Here is a 5805-nt window from a genome sequence, read left to right as displayed (position 1 = left end):
AAAGAAAAAAAAAATTGCTTCTCATTAGAGTTTGAGGCATCCAGATAAAATTTTGGCATTTGACTTTACTTATTTATTTATTGCCATCTTTTAAAATTATAGTAATTGTATTAATCATTTAACAAGTATTTACACTATAGTTTTTAAATTTAAAGCAGAGCTGAGCAAATTATCTCAAATATAATATAATACATTAAGATTAGTTATAAACTTTAAGAAGTCTTAAAATTTAAGATGTAAACCTTGAAGCGGGTATTTTTTAATGACCAATTTTCTTTTTAAATGTTTAGAACTGTTTTTACATACATTTGGCAAAGATATGTACTTTTTCAAACTTGTTGGTTGACTTTAAAGAGGCAGTAGTTATCCAAAATTCCTAAAATGCTTATATTCATAAATATATAACATACATACAAAATACATCTTAAGCAGAGATAAGTGATCTTTCACTATCCTTGGAATAAAAGTTTAGCATATTAGGAGAGAATGCTATAGAATGAGAACTGAGACAAGCATCAAGGAGATAAGCTCTTGACCAGACTTTAGTATATCTTGTCCTAAATATTTAAACTTGTAAAAAACTCATGTCAAAATCTAGATTTAAAATATCTAGGATCATTAATCACTTCTATTTGCTTTGCCAAAGTGGTCACATTGATCTAACATCTTCAATTGGCATACTGGACATGGGGCTATGCTAACTTAAGTCTGTTGAACAAAGAACCACTTTCCTTAAAATTTTAGTTTTACTGTGAGTCAAAAGAAGTTGGGCTAATTTAACATCATCAGTTTACATGAGTGCTTACTTATAAGCCAATTTGATACCAAGTAAACATAACCTCATGTGGACAGTACATTCACATGCAGTCAAGTATAAAAGATTTTTAGCTACCAAGATCTTATAATCAATTTTTGTTGAGAATGTATCTCCTGTCATTTTTATTATGAAACGGAAACTTAAAAAAAGCTTTTTAGAAATACATATATACATAAATATTCTGTTTGTTTTACATGTAATCTAGCTTTAATAAAATCTTACATTTAGTTAGATTAAGTTTCTAAAATATCTCTTAAGTTTCATTTTAAGAAATATTTTTGAAAGAGAAATGACTGCTACCTCTGACTATTACACAATTGAAATTATCTATAGCTATATTGTTAGAACCTGTTTGGGAAGGAAATCCTAATCTAAATCTATGTATACAATGTTAGATTTTATACCTCACTGAAGTATTTATCTTATAATTTTAATTAATGCCATTTAATATAAACAATTAGCATTTAAAGGTTTTGTGGAAAACTTAATAGACCCAAAAATATTAGTAAGTTTTGTTTTTAGATGTTTAGAGTACTCAAGTTTATAATGTAGTATATATTTATTGGGCCTTTTAATACATTAGCAAAATATATTTCTAAATTTGTACATGTGCATTTTAATCTTGCATGCCAAAATATAATAATAAAATAATAATTGCTGTGCACAAGAAAAATAAAGACGAAGAAAAAAAAATAACCCAAAGTGGCCACAGTTTAAAAAAATTGTCTTGACACAAACACACAAATACAATTATCATACACATAACACAATTTCATGAAACCGAGGTGCACCAATGAGTAAGAGAAGGCAGAAAGCTTAAACCTCTATTTTATTAATATGTTAAAAAAAATGACAGTGGTCTAAAAGGGTGAAGTTTGCAGTATAGACTTAAGGTAATATCTTTTTCTCTTTTTAAAGCTGAACAACTGAAGGGTGCTATAAATAAAACTCATTATCTAAGAACCCTATCAGTATCTCACAAAGAACACCTGGAGAAAGCAACAGTAACTTGGCAAAGCAGATTTCACTTTTCATAAGAGTGTGTTGCATGGCCAGTCAGATCCAGTTTAAAAGACTGCCAAAGAGAGGAACTCTATAAAGAACTCAGCTGCCCCAGACCATCAGGTTCAGGAATACTTCAGGTATGGTGCAAGGTGTAGTAGAATTAAAAGACTAGAATATCTTGTCATAAACCAAAGTTCTAAGTTTTGCAAGGTTTGTAAGAGAAGACTAATATTTAATGTCTCTTACAGGAGGAATGCCTTTATATGTGAGACCAGTAGAGTTTCCTTCGTATAAGCTATTAGCATAATATAAATTAGAGGCTACAGCTCTGACAGTAATGGAAACATTAAGACTTTAGGTTAAAAATAACATGGTTTAGTTATCTCAGGCTGTTCCCTTGCAGGCAAGAGACTACTGGCTTAGGCCTTTGTGGGAGTCAGCTCTTTTCATGTACTCCAGAAAAAGCCACATGCTGTTGTATCTGACTCAGGTAGCAGATTATGAATGGGTCTACAAGATTTTTAAGTGGGGTTTTGGCTAGAGAAAAGAAGCAAAGAAACCTGAAGTGCTTAGCAGGGTAGATCAAACAGGTGACAGATGAGAAACTCACCAACAATGCTTCAAGGTGAATCTCATTAGGAGTGCCCAGAGACTTCAGGACTGACAGAGACATAGCTGTCCCATGGTCATTATTAGGAGCCTGAGGAGTTCTAAGCCACAGAAAACGCTACTTAAGCCAAGCCAGCATTCCTGATATTAAGGGCTGAAGGGAATTTTAAGAAGAGCTAGTACAATAAAGACAATTTTAATGTAGACTTAGACAGGAGAGTTCAGGACAAACAAGTTGCTCAAAGGAAGAGAAAATGAAATATATCCAAGCTTCCTGGAAGAAAAGTAGTCTTTCTTAAAGCAGGCCATAGTCTATTTGCATATAGAAATTTGTGCCAGGAGATAAAGAACAGAGGGTAAGGTCAGAGAAAGAAGAGACTAGCCTTAGAATTTATCTTTAGTTCTGATACAATTTCTAAAAATTTTGAATTCATTTAAATTTTTTCCTTTATTTACATGTTATTTTTCTTAGAGCTCTTATTTTTGTAAATTGTCAATTTTATAGTTTTGGTTTTCTTTTTTTGCTAAACTCACATTTTGATTAAAGCAGACTGCCCAGGTGATGGTTTCAAATGTTATTGCCTAGGACTTGTAGTTAAGGATGCAAAAAATAATCCCAATTTTGGAGCATTAAATATTCCCTACTGAAGGGCCAAGTTATCTTTGGTTAGACCTCCCCATTTTACAAATACTTGCAAGTTGAAAGCTCAAAATTATCATACATAAAGCCAGCTATAGTGTCAGGTGGCAGTTTATCTTCAAACATGTCCTCCTTTTGGAAAACTTGCTTTCCATTTTATTAACTAATTTATTTCTCTTCTTGTGAAAAATTGCAGCCTTTCTATGCCAGCTGGGGAGTATGTGTTTTGGATCTTGTTTATGTGCTGCTTTTTCGGATGGACTTTCTCAGCTTTCACACTGAGACTGTTTTCTCTCACTGGGTCTCAGGGTTTCCTGTACGCTGTCAGAAATATGAGGGTGCTCAAGACACTGGATGATCAACCTTTATGTGTGTCTTCCTGGGTGAGCTAATAAAGTTTCTTCTGACCCAGGAATGGGGTATGTTTATGGATTCCCTTATGAGGCCATTATTCATCCTGGGGAGTTCCCCCTGGCACCTTTACTTTGTAAGAGTGGAGGGAACAGTGCCTCTTGTCTATGGTGCTTTTATGATCAGGCACTCATGATATTCCTAAGCTAAAGGTCTCAAGGTTGCAAAAAGCCAGGAGAAATCACAGGAAAAAACAAAAAAGCAAATTTAGGTATTGGATTAGTGTCTGGAGACAAAAGCCAGCTAAATAAAAACATCAAAATCAAACAGAACCACAACAGACAACAAAAAAAACAAAATGCCTTCAAAATTCTAAAAGCCACCAATATTAAAAAAAGCCAAGCAATCAGAAACAAATTGCTTCTGAAGCAAACAAAAATACATACTTTGAAGCAAGCACTTTAAAAGCACACAAGCAAACAAACAAATATCTAAACAAATAGGAAACAAAATTGGCAGACTACCTTAAGTTGGAGTTTTACACTTTTCTACATTTGTAAGATAAAGGAGCATATTAATCAACCCTAAAACCATCTGGAATACAAAATATCTATTTTTCTCAAAACATTTCTCCATTTCTCATGATACCATACACCATAGGACCTAATAGGCATCTTTCAATTATTCCACCCAAACACCAAAGAATATACTTTCTACTCAGCACCTCATGGAACTTTTTCAAAAATTGATCACATACTGGGCCACAAAACAAACCTCAACAAATACAAAAATATTGCAATAATTCCATGCATTCTATCAGACCACAAGGCAATAAAGCTCAAATCAACACTGGACAAAGCCCTAGTCACTACACGAACTCCTGGTGACTGAACAACACACTCCTAAACAATGAGTGGGTCAAAGGAGAAATTAAGAAAGAAATAAAGAAATTCCTGGAATTCAACAAAAAGGACAATACAACACAACACAACCTCTGGGACACATTAAAAGCAGTCCTAAGAGGGAAGTTTATAGCTCTAACTGCCTACATTAAAAAATTAGAAAGAGCCCACATAAATGACTCAATACTGGAGAGACCCTGGAAAGGCAAGAACAAATGAAACCCAAACCCAGAAGAAGAGAAGAAATAAGAAAAATCAGAACAGAAATTAATAAAATATAATCAAATAAAATAATACAAATAATACAAAGAATCAATGAATTTAACAGGTGGTTCTTTGAAAAGCTAAGAAAGATAGACAGAAGACAGGCCTTAGCCCAGTTAACCAAAAGAAAAAAAGAGCAAAACCAAATCAACAAAATCAGAGATGAAAGGGGAAACATCACAATAGACACCTAAATGATCAAGACCATTATAAGGGAATATTTTGAAAACCTATACACTACTAAATCTGAAAGTCTAAAAGAAATGGATGCATATCTGAAATCATGGGAACCTCCAAAGTTAAACCAAGAAGAAATCAACAGTTTAAACAGACCCATAACATATAAGGAAATTGAAACAGTAATACAAAGCCTCCCAAATAGAAACAGCCCAGGCCCAGATGGATTTACAGCAGAATTCTACCAGACATTTAAAGAAGACCTCCAAGCAATACTATTTAAATTATTCAAAATGATAGAAACAGAGGGAGAACTCCAAAATTCCTTCTATGAAGCCAGTATCACTTTAATACCCAAAACGGGTAAAAAGAAAATTATAGAACCATATCCTTAATGAACATAGATGCAAAAATTCTCAACAAAATACTTGCAAACCGCACACAGACACATATCAAAAAGATCATTCACCATGATCAAGTAGGTTTTATCCCAGAGATGCAGGGATGGTTCAATATACTCAAGTCAATAAATGTCATTAATCATATAAATGGACTCAAAGACAAAAAAAAATTGGCATCTCAAAAGATGCAGAAAAGACTTTTGACAAAATTCAGCATACATTTATGTTCAAAGTCCTAGAGGGAATTGTACTGGAGGGAACATATCTCAACATAATTAAAGCCATAAATAACAAACCCATTCTAAATCAAGAAAAACTGGAGCCATTCCCATTAAAACAGGGAACCAGACAAGGATGTCCACTATCTCCACTCCTTTTCAACATAGTGCTTGAAACTCTTTCTAGAGCAATAAGACAGCAGAAGGAGATTAAAGGAGTACTAACTGGAAAAGAAGAGGTTAAACTATCACTTTTTGCAGATGATATGATACTATACCTAAGAGATCCCAAAAGTTCCACTAGAAAACTCTTATAACTGATCAACATGTTTCAGTATAGTGGCAGGTTGTAAAATCAATCTGCAAAATCAGTAAGCCTTTCTATATACCAATAAAAGAAATTGGAGACACATAGATCAAT

Source organism: Nannospalax galili, unplaced genomic scaffold (genome assembly GCF_000622305.1).
Source record: "Nannospalax galili isolate Female #2095 unplaced genomic scaffold, S.galili_v1.0 scaffold427, whole genome shotgun sequence".
NCBI classification, from domain to species: Eukaryota; Metazoa; Chordata; class Mammalia; order Rodentia; family Spalacidae; genus Nannospalax; species Nannospalax galili.
Note: the sequence above shows the minus strand (reverse complement) of the source record.